Raw genomic sequence first — 17,756 nt, forward strand, 5'->3', positions numbered from 1 at the left:
TTCTAAACTTGCACCCCAGTCCCGAAACAATCTCTGCAGTCACATCAAGAAACAATACCAGGATCAAATCTGCTTTCTCACTAGCACACCCTCCAAGATTTCTCCGTTGAAAATAGAGACGTGACATCCTATTCTATAATACAGTGGTACCTCTAGATACGAACGGGATCCGTTCCGGAGCCCCGTTCGCATCTAGAGGTAAATGTAACTAGCGACAGCACGTCTGTGCACGCGCGCGTAGCTTTTCGCTGCTTCTGCGCATGCACGTGACGTCATTTTGAGCGTCTGCGCATGCGCAAGCGACGAAGCCCGGAAGTAACGCGCTCCATTACTTCCGGGTTGCCGAGGAGCGCAACTCGAACGCGCTCAACTCGAAGCATATTTAACCCGAGGTATGACTGTAATCATTTTACAGCTTCCAGCATATATAAAAACATAATAAAACAAACATTTAAAAACTTCCCCATACTGGGCTGCCTTCCAATGTCTTCTAAAGGTTGTACTGTATACAGCGGTACCTCAGGTTAAGTACTTCATTGGTTCCCGAGGTCCGTACTTAACCTGAAACTGTTCTTAACCTGAAGCACCACTTTAGCTAATGGGGCCTTGCACTGCTGCTGCGTGATTTCTGTTCTCATCCTGAAGCAAAGTTCTTAACCCGAGGTACTATTTCTGGGTAAGCAGAGTCTGTAACCTGAAGCGTATGTAACCCGAGGTACTACTGTAGTTATTTATCTCCTTGGCTCGGGGGTCACATAACTCCACACCCTCCAATATTTCTTCGATGAAGATAGGGACGTCCTAAGGAAAAGCACGACATTGCTGGATCAAATAAAAAACCGAGACGGCTTCTGTAAATCTGGGACTGTCCCTGGAAAATAAGGACACTTGGAGGGGCTGCTGGGGGTCCTCTCCATCTTTCTACATCCTGGCCCAGTCCATCCACAGCCCCAACAAACAGATCAAAGTCCTGCCCCCAGTCCCTGTCAGGGGGCACCTTCTTCCAAGTCCATTGGCCCAGACCCCCCCCTCTCTCTCTGCTTAATCCCAACTTATCTGAAGCGCTTCATGGGACCCAACCAAGGCAGGTAACCCTCCCACGGACCAATTCAAGGACATTTGAAGTTCATTTTTTATAAATACAGTGGTGCCTCGCAAGACGAAATTAATTCGTTCCGCAAGTCTCTTCGTCTTGCGGTTTTTTCGTCTTGCGATGCACGGTTTCCCATAGGAATGCATTGAAAATCAATTAATGCGTTCCTAGGGAAACCGCCTTCAGACCAGGTCCGGGGACAGTCTGTCCCCGGACCTCTTCTGAAGGCTGGGGGGGGGACAAGGGCTTTTCTTCCCACCCCCAGCATTTTAAAAAACCCTGGGACAGCGGAGGACTTCTCCGCTGTCCGGGGCGATCTTAAAATGCTGGCGGGCGGCATTTTAAAATTGCCCCGGACAGCGGAGGACTTCTCCGCTGTCCGGGGCGATTTAAAAGCCCCTGGGAAGGCAGGCAGGGGGGACAAAGACTTTCGCCCCCTGCCCGCCTTCAGAAGGTGTTCCCGCCCCCCGCCCCACTTCGGAACAGCTTTCCGAAGTGGGGCGGCTGGGGCAGGTGTCCCCGCCCCCCCGCCCCACTTCGGAACAGCTTTCCGAAGTGGGGCGGCTGGGGCGGCTGGGGCGGGTGTCCCCACCCCCCCTCCCCACTTCGGAACAGCTTTCCGAAGTGGGGCGGGTGGGGCGGGTGTCCCCGCCCCCCTCCCCACTTCGGAACAGCTTTCCGAAGTGGGGCGGCTGGGGCGGGTGTCCCCGCCCCCCTCCCCACTTCGGAACAGCTTTCCGAAGTGGGGCGGCTGGGGCTGGTGTCCCCGCCCCCCCTCCCCACTTCGGAACAGCTTTCCGAAGTGGGGCGGCTGGGGCTGGTGTCCCCGCCCCCCCTCCCCACTTCGGAACAGCTTTCCGAAGTGGGGCGGCTGGGGCAGGTGTCCCCGCCCCCCTCCCCACTTCGGAACAGCTTTCCGAAGTGGGGCGGCTGGCGCAGGTGTCCCCGCCCCCCCGCCCCACTTCGGAACAGCTTTCCGAAGTGGGGCGGCTGGGGCGGGTGTCCCCGCCCCCCCGCCCCACTTTGGAACAGCTTTCCGAAGTGGGGCGGGTGGGGCGGGTGTCCCCGCCCCCCTCCCCACTTCGGAACAGCTTTCCGAAGTGGGGCGGGTGGGGCGGGTGTCCCCGCCCCCCTCCCCACTTCGGAACAGCTTTCCGAAGTGGGGCGGGTGGGGCGGGTGTCCCCGCCCCCCTCCCCACTTCGGAACAGCTTTCCGAAGTGGGGCGGCTGGGGCTGGTGTCCCCGCCCCCCCTCCCCACTTCGGAACAGCTTTCCGAAGTGGGGCGGCTGGGGCTGGTGTCCCCGCCCCCCTCCCCACTTCGGAACAGCTTTCCGAAGTGGGGCGGCTGGGGCAGGTGTCCCCGCCCCCCTCCCCACTTCGGAACAGCTTTCCGAAGTGGGGCGGCTGGCGCAGGTGTCCCCGCCCCCCCGCCCCACTTCGGAACAGCTTTCCGAAGTGGGGCGGCTGGGGCAGGTGTCCCCGCCCCCCCTCCCCACTTCGGAACAGCTTTCCGAAGTGGGGCGGCTGGGGCAGGTGTCCCCCCCCCCACTTCGGAACAGCTTTCCGAAGTGGGGCGGCTGGGACAGGTGTCCCCGCCCCCCCTCCCCACTTCGGAACAGCTTTCCGAAGTGGGGCGGTTGGGGCAGGTGTCCCCGCCCCCCCGCCCCACTTCGGAACAGCTTTCCGAAGTGGGGCGGTTGGGGCAGGTGTCCCTGCCCCCCCTCCCCACTTCGGAACAGCTTTCCGAAGTGGGGCGGCTGGGGCAGGTGTCCCCGCCCCCCCTTCGGAACAGCGTTTTAAAATGCTGGGGGTCGGGAGCGAAGCGCTGCCGACCCCCAGCATTTTAAAACCTTCCCGGGACACGGGGAGATTTTAAAATGCTGGGGGTCGGCAGCGCTTCGCTCCCGACCCCCAGCATTTTAAAACCTTCCCGGGACACGGGGAGATTTTAAAATGCTGGGGGTCGGCAGCGCTTCGCTCCCGACCCCCAGCATTTTAAAACCTCCCCGGGACACGGGGAGATTTTAAAATGCTGGGGGTCGGCAGCGCTTCGCTCCCGACCCCCAGCATTTTAAAATCTCCCCGGGACAGAGACTTCTCTGCTGTCCCTTGGAGATTTTAAAATGCTGGGGGTCGGCAGCGAACGCTTCGCTCCCGCCCGCCAGCATTTTAAGATCGCCCGGAGCAGGCGGGGGGGGGGGGAAGGCAGGCGGGGGGAGCAAAGACTTTTGCCCCCCACCGGCCTTTAGAAGAGGTCCTCTTCTGAAGGCCGGCTGTGGGCGAAAGTCTTTGCTCCCGACCGCCAGCATTTCCCTATGGGCTTTCGTCTTGCGATGCAAGCCCATAGGGAAATTCGTCTTGCGAAGCGCCTCCAAAACAGAAAACCCTTTCGTCTTGCGGGTTTTCCGTCTTGCGAGGCATTCGTCTTGCGGGGTACCACTGTACTGTTATGTACGCAAGTATCACAGGAGCGTAAGCGGGGCCTATTCCTCAGCCTCTGTAGGCCTGAGGTGTTTGAGACGGCCCGAGCATTGGTTGTGCCTGAAGCAGTCCAGACAACATCGTGGGACACGATCCAAGAGAAGCTCCGCAACCACTACGCACCAAAGCCGTCCAAGATTGCTGCCCGCCATGCGTTCTACCACCGGAACCAGGCGGAGGGGGAGTCAATCAACAACTACACCACCGCCCTGCGACAGGCTGCAATGCACTGCGAGTTCCGAGACTTAGACGATGCCCTGATGGATCGAATCGTCTGCGGGGTCCGGGACATCCATCTGCAACGGCGTCTCCTTGCCAAGCCAGACCTCACGCTACAGAAAGCCATTGAGGAGGGTGTGGCCTCAGAAGCTGCTGAACGCTCTGCCCAGGAGATCCACAAGTCCAGCAGCCCGCTTCTTGCTAGGAAGCCAGTTCCAGTGCATCATGAAGAGGCCAGCAGTGATGAGGCATCCTCCAGTGAAGGCGATGACGTGCACCAGACAAAGCGGGAGCGCAGGAAGTTCCAACAGAAGTCCAAGAGCCAACCAGAATGTGCCGGCTGCGGAGGCAACCATTCCCGTGCCAAGTGTCGATTCAGAGACGCCACCTGTAGGAAGTGTTCCAGAAGGGGCCACATCGCTAAGGTCTGCCGATCGGCTCCGTCTGACACACCCCCTTCACCGACTCGCAAGTCCAAGTCTTCACTCCAGTCTGCCAAGGAAAGCTGTTTCACTCTCACCAACTGCCGCTGCCCGTCTGGAACCACGATTGGCCAAACCGACTCGCCTACGCGATGCAAGCTGAACGTCACGGTGCTCATTGAAGGAGCTCCATGTGACATGGAGATCGACACCGGGTTTGCCCTGTCCATCGTGTCTTGGAGCACCATCAAAAGACTGGTACCCAGAGTGTCCAAAAGTCAACTCGACTCTCACCGCGTACACCTGAGAGACTACCAGGGAAACGACATTCCCGTGGTAGGCGTTGGCCGGTTCCGGATCGCCTTCAAGGATTTTTTGGGCCTGCTCCGACTGGTGGTGGTAGAAGGTCAGCGGCCAAGCCTCCTAGGGCTAGACTGGTTTGATGCCCTCGGCCTGGAAGTCACCGGCATCAACTGCATCTCTAACGCAGAGACTGAGGGTCTGGTCAAAGACTTTGCCGAGGTTTTTGATGGCACTTTGGGGCAATATACAGGTACACCCATCTCCTTTAGCCTTGATCCACAAGTCGCCCCCATCAAGCTAAAGCCACGCCGGGTTCCCTTTGCTCTCAAGGCTAAGGTGGATGAACAACTGGACAAGCTGATCGCCCAAGGAGTTTTGGAGCCGGTTGACCACGCCAAGTGGGAAACCCGCATCGTCACGCCTGTCAAGCCAGACGGGTTGGTGAGAACCTGCGCTGACTACAAGTGCACGATCAACAAGGCACTTCAGCAGCATGCTTATCCGGTTCCTGTTGTCCAACACCTGCTGCATTCCCTGGGTGAGGGTAAGGTCTTCGCTAAGCTGGACCTTGCCCAAGCCTATCAACAACTGCCCGTCGATGATGCCACTGCTGAAGCCCAGACGATCGTCACCCACCGAGGGGCATTCCGTTGCCATCGGTTGCAGTTTGGGGTGAGTGTGGCTCCTGGCATCTTCCAAAGCCTTATGGAGCGTCTCCTGCAAGGGCTTCTGGGCGTGGTACCATTTTTTTATGACATCTTGGTGTCCGCAGACTCACACCAGCAGCTGTTCGAGCGCCTCCGTGCCGTGCTGACCAGGTTCCAAGAGGCCGGGCTCAAGGTAAAGAGGGAGAAGTGCCAGATCGCCGTTCCACAGGTAGAGTTCCTGGGCTATCTTATCGATGCCTTCGGCCTTCACCCGACCACATCCAAGATCCGCGCTATCCAGCAGGCCCCCATCCCAAAGAAGAAGACGGAGTTGCAGGCGTTCCTGGGGCTACTGAACTTTTATAACATGTTCCTGCCCCACAAAGCCACGGTGGCTGAGCCTCTTCACCGACTCCTCAGCACAAAGATGCCTTGGTCCTGGGGTCATCGGGAAACGGCGGCCTTCAACGCGGTCAAGGCTCTCCTTTCATCGGACAGTGTCCTGGTACAGTACAGTGAAGCCAGGCCGCTGGTCCTTGCCTGTGACGCCTCACCTTTTGGCATCGGCGCTGTCCTTAGTCACCGTTTTCCAGACGGAAGAGAAGCACCGCTCGCCTACATTTCCAGGACGTTATCTCCAACGGAACGGAATTACAGCCAGCTTGACAAGGAGGCACTGGCACTTGTGGCTGGAGTGAAGAGGTTCCATGAATACCTCTATGGCAGGACTTTTGACCTCATCACTGACCACAAGCCGCTCCTGGGCCTCCTCGCTAGTGATCGTCCAACTCCACCGGTCCTCTCACCTCGCATGCTGCGATGGACTGTTTTCCTGGCTGCCTACCACTACCGGCTTGTCCATCGCCCGGGAAAATCGATGGGCCATGCCGATGCCCTCAGCCATTGCCCTCTTCCAGCGTTTGTGGAAGACCCGGCTCCAGCTTCATCACTCCTCCTGATTGAGGATCTTCCGGCAGCGCCTGTATCGGCTGCCACTGTGGCCTCCGCATCTGCCCAGGATCGCACCATCAGCCGTGTGCTCAACTGGGTGTGGAGGCGGTGGCGACAAGGGCCTTTCGCATCGGAGTTCCAGCCCTTCGCAACCAGACAACATGAACTCTCGGCTCATCGCGGCTGTCTGCTGTGGGGAGACCGCGTCGTGATTCCCCGAAGACTCCGTCAACGCGTCCTGGAGACTCTGCACATTGGCCACCCGGGAATTGTCAAAATGAAGGCGTTGGCTCGGTGTTACGTCTGGTGGCCTAACATGGACGATGCCATCACTGCCTGGGTGTCCGCCTGTCAAGCGTGCCAAGAATCGAGGCCTGCGCCACCGGCAGCTAAGGGACACACCTGGGAGACGCCAAAGACACCCTGGTCGAGGGTGCACATCGATCTGGCTGGCCCCTTTCACGGCCGGACCTTTATGGTAGTGGTGGACGCCTATTCCAAATGGCTGGAGGTGGCCCTGATGCCCTCCACCACTACCGAGGCCGTCATCCGGGTGCTGCGAGGCCTGTTTGCGACGCATGGGTGTCCTGATGTCCTTGTCTCCGACAACGGACCGCAGTTCACGTCAGGCACTTTTGAGCGGTATCTTTTGGGACTGGGCATCCGCCATGCCCTAACGGCACCCTTTTATCCATCCAGCAACGGGCAAGCGGAGAGAATGGTGCACTTAGCAAAAGAGGCACTGGCACGCCTGGACCGGGGATACTGACACGAGCGAGTCGCTGAATACTTGTTCGTGGAACACATCACCCCTCATGCGGCCACAGGGCGGAGTCCTGCTGAACTGCTTATGGGCCACCGCCTCAGGTCACCGCTCGACCGGCTGCACCCGGACTTTGCCGTGGCCGAACCCCCAGGCTGTGCCAACGCGCCACGGTCATTTGTTCCAGGAAACCAGGTCTTTGCCCGGAACTATGTGGGGGACATTCCTTGGGTGCCAGCCACAGTAGTGGGAGTCACGGGACCTCGCTCGTACCAGGTGGCACTCGAAGACGGACGCTTGTGGCACCGGCACATAGACCAGCTTAGGCGCAGGGTTGGGGACTTGGACACTATCGTGGTGCCCCCAACTGCGCTTGTGGCTCCAGAAGAGACACTTACAGATGGCGAGGCTCCACCTACACCTCCCTCGCAAACTGCCAGCGTGGAGCCGAACCAAGCTTCTTCAGAGGGTCTGCCAGACTCTTACCACAGACTCAGACCACTCCACTTGCAGAGGCTCCACCCACAGCAGCGAATCCAGGGGATTTGGTCTCAACGCCACCTAGGGTTGCACCACAGCCTCAGCAAGAATTGTGTGGCCCCCGGACTTGGCTACCAGTCCCCAGCGGTCTGGCAGAGTTTCCAAGCGCCCAACTTATTTAAAGGACTATGTTGTTGGACATGTATCACTGTTGGTCTAAGTATGGGAAATGTAACCGATATGCTTTTGTGCTTTATTGAACCATTACGTGTAGTGCTGTATATAAGGAAACCATTACGATTATAACTAACGCCTTATCTCGGTGGGGAGGGGTGTTATGTACTGAAGTTCTCACCCTGGGCCAGCAGGGGTTACTGTAGATAGTTTTCACTCAGGTCCACGTCAGTTATTTTAGGCGGAAAACCCTGGGTTGTTGTTGCTACAATGTTGATAGCCGGCTGCCTATAAAAGCAGGCCGGCTGAGCTGTTTGTTGTTCAGTTCTGTCCAGCTTACAAAGAAAGAGCTGCTCTGGAGAAATCACAGTGTCATCTGCTATGTTCGCCCACAACTTAACAAATACCATATTAGATTAATGTCTGGTTAACTACAACAATTTCCCCCTTTTTTCTAATTTACACAATATCTTCTTGTTGTTGATCTCTTTTGCTTTCAACATGGATATTATTTCTTGTTTCTTCTTTTTTGTGTGTCTTGTCTTACTCTGTGCACTTGTAATTAAAAACCAAAACAGTTTTCCTTCAGTCTATGTCACCCAAGCTGAAACCCTAAACATTTTCTTTTCCTGCCAACTAAGGCACATATATTGAGGAGGAGCCTCACCCCTGCCTGTTTCATACAGTCTTGGCGCTCTTGATGAGTTGATCATGGGATTTAACAGCTTACCTCCCAGGAATTTTTGTAAACAAAATCTGCTTTGTAGGTTCTCCATCGGTAGGAGAAAATAACAGAGGCCACCAGAGAAGCAAAGCAGCTAGTAAGCCTGATCTTTATTGAACTGTTGCAACAGGGTGGTCCCCTCACACGCAGGAAAAGAGGAGGACCCAGAATCAAGGTGTGCCTGCACTTATATAGACGGAGTCTATTCTGGGGTGGCCTCAGGGTATACGAGAAACCTGGCAAGTGGCTTTCTTATATATTAAGAGCTAATAAAACACTTCTCAGATTGTATCATCGTAACCACAGCATTATTTTAGACACTACTTTTCTCCCACTTAGCGGCCCGCAAAGCAACTTACACTAAAGAAACACAAACAATACTAAAAAAAAGAGATACAGCTATATAAAGAAATCAGTTTAATAAAATCATAATAAAACAAAAGACATAGATTATATGAATTAAATAGGGAACAACGGGGTTTTTCTTACACAGACATTTAAGTCTCCGGCCAAAATTATAAGACAAGTGAAAAAGGCGTTCAGTAAAAAAATCAAGTCTGTTTTTGGGATCCCCAGCGTAGCTCCAAGGGCACTACAAGGCCCATCAAGACTCCCCTGCCCCTATCAATTTTTAATGATGAACTAGGCTCTTTTGATTTGGGGGGGGGGGTTGGCTGATATGTGCTGCCTGCTTTCTAATGTTTTTTATTTGTTTTGCGGGGTGCAGGTGTTTTAGGGTTGGGGGGGTTCTGGGCATTCCCAGTTCTTCCTCCTCCAAAAACTAGGTGCGTCTTATGGTCCGGTGCATCTTATAGAGTGAAAAAGACGGTGCTTTCTCTGAATGCTCCTCCCTGGTTGAGGATTCACCTTTTCAACCTTATCTCATCCTTCAAAGAGAACAGGGAATGGCTGGGTTAACGTCTTTATGGTGATTCATGTATAAATAATGCTGCATTGTGTGTTGGGAGAAGCTCTTTGAAAACAGAGTGTGCATATATATTTATATATATGAAAAAGCAACAGAAGATGACAAATACGTCTTTTGCACAACTGGCAACAACCCAAAGAGGCAGGTCCTTGCAAGTCTGGTTCTGGTCCCGAAAGTCAGGCCAAATCTGCAGCAGCTCCTCTGGCCCGTAGTGATGCACCACCACCACCTTGGAGAACTTGCACTTCTCATACTTGACTTTGAACACGTTGAAGAGACGCCAGGGGCTGTTTGTCACACTGATGCCCAGCTCATACAGGCAGATTCCCATGAAGGCATCTTCCATGTTAATGACCCTGATGGTCTTTGCTACCTGATAGATCTTCTTGGCCAGATCCCCAGAGAACACATACCCTGGGCCTGCGCAGTAGGGCGGGTAGGTTTCATTGGGGTACACCTCCCATGGCACATACCACTTATAGGCCTTGTTACGTACTGGCTTTGTTTTCCAGTAGATGTACCCTGTCATGTAGTTCTTCTTGGGTGGCAGGTGAGGCTGCAGCAGGTGGGACACCATGTAGTTCACATTGAGAAAGATGTCACTGTCTGCCTTCACCACGTAGGTGGCATTGGGGCAGAACTTGCTTATCCACTCCATGCCCATCAGAGTCTTCAGGGTAAGGTTGTTGTAGGTATCCAGGAAGTCCTGCTGAATAATGTCTTCGTGGATGGAACTCTCCGCTTCCAAAAGGGCCTGGAGCAGATATGCATATTTTGGGTGGACACCCGTCAGAAAGAGACGAAGAATGGAAACCCCAGGCACTGAGCTCTCGTTGCCCCACGTCTGCCGGATGGCCTGCCTCGTGGCAAAATCCTGGGACTCAGTTATCACCAGCAGGATCAAGAAAGGGCTCCTCTCCTGGCATTTCTTTGGCTCGTTGAGAAGGAACTTATAATCAGTGGAATAGACAACCTCCAAGGGATGCTGCGTGCCCACTGGTTGTGGTGGTGAAATCAGACCAGAGGGCTTGGTCTCCTTTGTCCTCTCCACTGCAGATTCCCATTCAAATATTGTGGCACTTTTACGATTGTCTGCAGAATCTGGGCTGCCCTTGACCTTGATGTTGTGTGGTGAGGAAAGCGTGTCGAGAGACTCCCATTCGTTCTTCGCAACAAGTAGGAAAAGAAAAGCAGAGCAGGAAATGAAGAGCACCACAGTGGGCAAATTCTGCAGCTGAGTCATGAACATCTTCCTGGCACCTTCCATACGTTTAGTGGGCAGGAGGAGGGCACTTGCAGACTGTATGTTGGCAGGGGACAGATCCTGGCCAGCTCTGTCCTGTTTCCAATGGCAACCTGAAAAAGAGAAGCCCAGTGAAAGGGAGGTGAATTCTGTTCTCTCTCTATGTGTGTGTGTGTGTTTGTGTTTGTGCGTGCACACAAGGGGAGCTTTGGGGATCAGGCTGGGTGCACAGATAATCAGTCTGCCAACTGCCGACACACTCAAACCCTACTCATAACACCTGCCTTCTTGCCCTTGCAATCTGTTTCTGGAAGGAAAATATACACTCTCAGGGATTGGCATTATTCACTCAACCCATCTATTTACAGATCCATTGGAATCCGAATAAAGTGTTATATGAGTTTGTGGGTCCCGCACTCCTGAACTCCTGGATCCAGTAAGTGTTAAAATATAAGCCAGACCAGCTTCCTGATGAGGTAATCACCTGGGTGATGAGCCATTAAAGGAAAAGAAAGGGAAGGGGCTCTATCTGAGATAGCAAATGGGTGGGGCCCCTCCCCCAGCTAGAAAGGCAAAGTCAAAGTTTGGGGGACTGTGGTGTGAACTAGAGGGAAAGCTGCAGGCTGGAAAGGCACAGAGGCAGAGCGTGATGTTTGATTTCTGCTGGGATCCACAGCTGTTGCTATGGGAGAAACAATAACTTATTGAGGTGATTATGCTCCGGCCCTCTCCATCATAGGCTCAGGTTGTATATATGTATGTGTCAATTAACCAAATAAAGACCACACCGTCTCCACTGTGCCTCACTTCCAAAACGAAATACAAACTCTGGGTAAAGTGCCCAGCTGGGTGTGTGCCAGGGTGTCTGGTAAGCTGAAAAGCTTGCACTGATGGAACAATTGCCATTGTGCTACATGGAATTCCTCCCTGTATTTCCAAATTAGGCCATAAAATTTAGAATGCACTGAAAGAGCAGCAGCATAAACAAAAATTCAGCAGGTGCAGGAGGCAAATTAAGCAATACAGGTAGCCTAAATCTCAACATCTTTAGAGCGCTACGTTATTCATCTGAAACAGGAATAGCTTAGAACTGGATCTGGAACAACTGCTTGGTTCAAAACTGGGAAAGGAGTACAACAAGCCTGTACTGTGTAATGTCTCCCTGCTTATTTAACTTATATGCAGAATTCATCATGCGAAAGGCTGGACTGGATGAATCCCAAACTGGGATTAAGATTCCTGGAAGAAGTGTCAACAACCTCCTGTACTTGCCCTAATTGGCAGGCTACATAGGCTATATTTGGCCACAGAATACCTTTAACGAAAAGGAAGCAATTACGACTCCTGCCTCATAATGGGGTGAGAGTTCCATAGTTTGAAGTAATGAAGTACTTTCTTTTATCTTTAGCTTCACTGAACGTCCACAAGTTCAAGTGTTATTAGAGAGGGAGAAAAGGCTTTCTAAATCTGCTTTCTCTATGCTATGCAAAATGTTCATAAACTGCTGGAAGGAGCAGGTCTACAGCTTGAGGGTACTTTTGAATTGGACCCTGTCACTCAGGAGCAATCACATTTGGTAAAACTTGGAATAAAAAGGAAGAAACCTTAGCTAATCACATGCAGCCCATTATGTACATAATGTATATAAAGCAGATACTTTGGGGAAACTTTCATTCCTCCTCACCACTATGAGCTGAATAAAGAGCATGAAATCCACTCTAGACTCTGAGTATATTTCAGCAACCTTAGACTAGGTCTCCTCCAGAGACAGTATAAAAACACAAGGGGCTTCCACATGAGAGACAAGAGTGTTCAGCCACCATAGCCCCCAGCTCACTCACCTGCATACATCTCCTGGTCACCTTTGGTGACCAAGCAAATGGTTAAATTAATACAAGCCTGCTCTATGAAACACCTTTGCCATCATCAATTTCAAGGAAATCTCATTCAGTGCTCCAGGTATTTGTTCTCTCCCTCCTTGAGGGCCTTTCTACCCCTCTCCCATTCTCTTCTCTCAGGTGAGCACTTACCTGCCTGAGGTGCTGTTCACTCAAAGTTACCAGCTGCCTTTGACAGAATACTCCAGCTGCATGTCAGCTGCAATTTACCTTTCCCCAGGGAGGGTGTGGCACAAGGGGAAGAGACAACGCCTACGTCATCCAGCTAACACAGAAGGGAGGGAGCAGGGACTCTGCTTCCAGGAGAGTCTTTTTTCCAGGACCACTGAGGCACCTGGAAGGACTCACCACCTGCATGCCAATCCCATGCTGAATCTCACACACACACCAAAAAAGAAGAACATGCCCCTCAGAACCCAAAGCCAAACACAAGAACAAGATGAAAGGGATACATTTATTTTATATAAATGTATTTTATATAAATGATTATTTTATATAAATTATATACATGTGCCAATGGGTGTTAATATAATGCATACTGTAGTAAAGTTAGTACTCCCCTGGTAGCTATTCTTTGGTCAAGTGGAGAGTGAGGCTTTGTGGGAAACCAGTAAGGAGTATGAGAGCTGTCCTGTTGCTTTCATTTGTGGGCCCGCTGGCTCCAAGGGTGTGAAAGGACTTCTATGGGAAAGGGATTGTTGAGCTAATTTGAAGGTTAAACACCTGTGTTCGAAGCTGTGACCATACCCTTTGAAATGCTATCTATCCTTGATTGCTTAAGAATGTACATCTGCGTAAGTTCTACCAGTCTCCATGGGAAGGGAGGAAACCCCTTGATCTGGGTTCTGAAGGCTTAATTGGGTTTTGAAGGTTTAATTGGCTCAGCTGCAATAAGTTAGAATTATTAGCCCTCAAGCCGTTCATTGGAGAATTCAAAGGTAATCAAAGGGTTCTGATTGGGTTTTGGGGTTCCTAAGTCCACGTGTGAGTTATGGATAAAAGATCTTGCAAAGGGGCTTGTAAGCGCGCGCTCTGCATTTTTGCAAGGAATCACCCGGTTGCTGATGTCCACCAAGCAGCCGTCTTTTCGTCTTTTTGTGCTTTTGCCTTGAAGATTTTCTGAGACCTTTGGATGCGGACTTCTGAAAGACTCTAACTATCCTAGCTTTGCCTTAGAGTATAGAAGTGAGTATATAGCTAGCTATAATTTACAACGTTTTTATTTTTCTGTACTTGTAATGTATCAAATGAAGTGCCTGCTTATTAGCATGTTTTTTTTTTTAAAAAAATAAATCTTAAGAAAGACATATTCTTGTGTTGTGTGTGCCTGTCTGGGGGAATGGCTAATTCCAGCGTCTAGACTTCTTGGTTGCGCTGTATCAAAGGCTTTCTGCCTGCAAGCTTGTGAAAACAGCTTGTAGTTTGGGGGTTAGCCGGTAACAAAGGAGCACAGCTGGCTCCCTTGAGCTGTGGCTTCTGGTAACCCTGGGTTGAGGGAGTGGTGGCAGCCCTACCGGTTCTATTTTATCCTGTTTCTGGAAAAGTAGACGGGCTTGCCAGCCTTGCTCCAAAAACCTGTTCTGGCTGGAGAAGCAAAGACAGGTGAGGGAGGGGCAACTGGCTGGGCGCCAGGTTACTACACATACCCTCCATTATTTCTCCAAATAGGGATGCCCTGTTCATTTATTATTATTTATTATTATTTATTTATTACTATTACTATTACTATTACTATTACTATTACTATTACTATTATTATTATTACTATTCTATTTATACCCTGCTCTGGGTGGTTTCCAACATATAATAATAAAACATTAAACATTAAAAAACTTCCTACTTCCGGGTCTCAGCAACATGGCAGGCGGATCGTGAATCTGACAGCTATGTCAGATTCGGCTTTGTGGAGTGAAGGGGAAGAGTGCGAGAGTGATGCGCCTCCCCCCCAAAACCCATGAGGAGCATTGGGGTGTCCTGGGATCCTGCGGCTCACTAATGGCACTGCAGCGAAAGGAATGGAGGGGGGGGAGCCATAGGCGCTGGTGAGCTAGGCACCAGCGCAGCTCCACAGAAGCAAAGCCTCTGATCCAGTCACGAGTGGTTGCCTTTCCAGCATACTGTGCCAATTGGAAATATTAAGGAATTAATTAATTTGGCTAATTTCGGCAAGAAAATGGGAGTGAAAAAAAGGAAGTCCGCTCCCATTACTGGTGCTATAGGCACAAAATATATGTGTGGATGAAATTTACTTTGGAAGAGACGTTAACTAATGAACAATTAGGATTAAAAGACTGCACCCAGCTTCCGTTTATGCCAATCTCAAGTTTTCCTAAGATAATGATCTTGACCTGAACTGTAGTTGAACTTGGGCATAGCACACGGTGAGATTGAACTTGACTTAAAATGGAGGTTAAATCTAAGAAGATTATAACGTTACGAGTACTTTAAATTTCCCTTCTGGGGAAAAAGACTGGACTGACTCTCTGGAAACTATCTCACTTCTGTGAAAGTTTCAGGATCTATTTGACTGTTGAAGACGTTCAACTTAATGGAATTACAATTATGTACTTGCTTTATTGAAAGACACCAGCTGGTTAAAAATCAAGACTAAAGGAAGAGGACTATCCATTGCTAATATTGGACTAAATTAGACTCAGAATAGACTCAAAACTCCCAATTGATACTTTCCAACCTCAGTCATCTTAGTCATCTCTATATTCTAACCTTATGTCACTGTATCCCTTTGTTCCTAAGAACCAAAACACTCTAACATTCATTGAGTTTATAATAGTCCTTAAGGTAACTTTTGAATTTTCTCCATTCTTCTTCCACTGTCTCTTTTCCCTGGTCACGAATTCTGCCTGTCATCTCGGCCAATGTCATATAGTCCATCACTTTCATCTGCCATTCTTCCAGAGTGGGTAGATCTTGTGTCTTCCAGTGCTTTGCGATGAGTATTCTTGCTGCTGTTGTGGCGTACATGAAAAAGGCTCTATCCTTCTTTGACACCAATTGGCCGACAATGCCCAAGAGAAAGGCCTCTGGTTTTTTAGAAAAAGTACATTTAAGTACCTTTTTCATTTCATTATAGATCATTTCCCAGAAGGCCTTAATCTTCGGGCATGTCCACCAAAGGTGGTAGAAGGTACCTTCAGTCTCTTTGCATTTCCAACATTTGTTATCGGGCAGATGATAAATTTTTGCCAGCTTGACTGGGGTCATGTACCACCTGTATACCATTTTCATAATGTTTTCCTTTAAGGCATTACATGCCGTAAATTTGATACCGGTGTTCCATAACCATTCCCAGTCATCTGACATGATGTTATGACCAACATCCTGTGCCCACTTGATCATAGCTGATTTAACTGTTTCCTCCTGTGTATTCCATTTCAGCAACAAGTTATACATTCTAGATAAATTCTTAGTACTAGGTTCTAGCAATTCAGTTTCTAATTTTGATTTTTCCATCTGGAAACCGGTTTTCCTGTCCTGTTTGAAAAATTCCACTATTTGATGATATTGAAACCAATTTTGTACCTTATGCTTCAGTTTCTCATAACTTTGCAATTTCAACTTATCTCCATCATGTTCCAGAATTTCCCAATACTTCGGCCATCCGACCTCCATATTGAGTTTCTTCACTGCCTTGGCCTCCACTGGTGAGACCCATCTAGGGGTTTTGTTTTCCAACAGATCTTTATATCTTATCCAAACATTAAACAGTGCTTTTCTAACAATGTGGTTCTTAAAGGCACTATTAACTTTGTCATACCATAGATATGCATGCCAACCAAAAGCATTGTTAAAACCTTCCAGATCTAAGATGTCTGTGTTTTCGAGGAGCATCCATTCTTTCAGCCAGCAAAATGCTGCTGCCTCATAATACAATTTCAAGTCCGGCAGGGCAAAACCCCCTCTTTCTTTAGCATCTGTCAATATTTTAAATTTGATTCTGGGCTTTTTGCCCTGCCAGACAAATTTCGAAATATCTTTCTGCCACCTCTTAAAACATTCCATCTTGTCCAGAATCTGCAAGGTCTGGAACAAAAATAACATTCTAGGCAATACATTCATTTTGATCACAGCAATTCGGCCTAACATTGACAATTTCAAATTTGACCATATTTCTAGATCTTTTTTGATTTCCGACCAACATTTTTCATAGTTATCTTTATACAAATTCACATTTTTAGATGTCAGATATACCCCTAGGTATTTCACCTTCTTGACCAGTGTCAACCCTGTCTCCTCTTGAAACGTCTCCTTTTCTATCTCTGTTAAATTTTTTCCTAAGACTTTGGTTTTTTGTTTATTCAGCTTGAATCCAGCTACCTGGCCAAACTGTTGTATTATTTCTAAAACCCTTTTCGTACTAGTGTTTGGCTCTTGCAAAGTCAATACTAGATCATCTGCAAACGCTCTTAGCTTGTAATGTTTAGCTCCGACCTGCACTCCCTTAACCTGCTGGTCTTCCCTTATCATATTCAGCAACACCTCCAGAACTGAGATAAAAAGTAATGGGGAAATTGGACACCCCTGTCGTGTTCCTTTTTCTATCTTAAGTTCCTCCGTCACTACATTATTTACAATCAATTTAGCTTTTTGTTCAGAGTATATTGCAGCTATACCATTCTCAAAACCTTGACCTACCCCCATCCCATGGAGATTCTTTATCATAAAGCTCCAAGAAATATTGTCAAAGGCTTTCTCTGCGTCCACAAAGATCAATACTGCTTTAGTGTTTATGTTCACCTCTAGCTTTTCCAAAATATCTATCACATTCCTTACATTGTCTGCTAGGTGTCTTTTAGGGAGAAAGCCTGCTTGGTCCCTATGAATCTTCTCCATCAACACTCTTTTAAATCTTTTTGCCAAAATGTCTGCAAAGATTTTGTAATCCACATTAAGTAGTGATATTGGGCGGTAGTTCTTCAGTTGAGTCTTTTCAGTCTCTGTCTTTGGTATGAGTGAAATATATGCTTCTTTCCACGATTCAGGTGTCTTTTTTCCTTCAAGGATCTCATTACAGACTTCTTTTAATGGTTGAGTCAGCCATTCCTTCAGCGATTTGTAGTATCTTGAAGTTAATCCATCAGGTCCTGGAGATTTGCCCAGTTGCATATTCTGAATGGCAGCCTCTATCTCTTGTTCTGTTATTCTCTGGTTCAAATCCATCTTGTTTTGATGAGAGATTTTTTGTAGTCCATATTTGTCAAGGAATTTATCTATATCTTCTTCATTTTGCGGGCCTTGAGTATAAAGCTTTTTAAAATAACTCAGGAAGCAATTTCTAATTTCATTAGGTTTAGAGATATTCTTTCCATCCACCTCTAAACTTGTAACTGTATTTAGTTTCTGCCTTTTTTTCAGTTGCCAGGCCAGAAGTTTACCACATTTATTTGCTGATTCAAATGTCTTTTGCTTCA

At 49.4% G+C, this 17,756-nt stretch overlaps 3 pseudogenes across 3 annotated transcripts in view; 1 reads left to right on the top strand and 2 right to left on the bottom strand.

Annotated features, from left to right (window-relative positions):
* The window catches only part of LOC308576751 (beta-1,3-galactosyltransferase 1 pseudogene), a 154,385-nt pseudogene that overhangs the window by 71,056 nt on the left and 65,573 nt on the right, over positions 1-17,756 (bottom strand). The window lies entirely within an intron of this gene.
* Positions 1-17,756, top strand: part of LOC308576824 (beta-1,3-galactosyltransferase 2 pseudogene) — a 62,996-nt pseudogene that overhangs the window by 2,455 nt on the left and 42,785 nt on the right. The gene's annotated exons all lie outside the window — the stretch shown is intronic.
* Positions 8,683-17,756, bottom strand: part of LOC308576786 (beta-1,3-galactosyltransferase 1 pseudogene) — a 43,846-nt pseudogene continuing 34,772 nt past the window's right edge. The window contains exon 2 of the transcript XR_014013457.1: positions 8,683-10,542. The product of XR_014013457.1 is annotated as a beta-1,3-galactosyltransferase 1 pseudogene (transcript). The remainder of the gene's footprint in view (positions 10,543-17,756) is intronic.

The sequence above is a fragment of the Podarcis bocagei genome (assembly GCF_964188305.1).
Source record: "Podarcis bocagei genome assembly, chromosome: 17".
Classification (NCBI taxonomy): domain Eukaryota; kingdom Metazoa; phylum Chordata; class Lepidosauria; order Squamata; family Lacertidae; genus Podarcis; species Podarcis bocagei.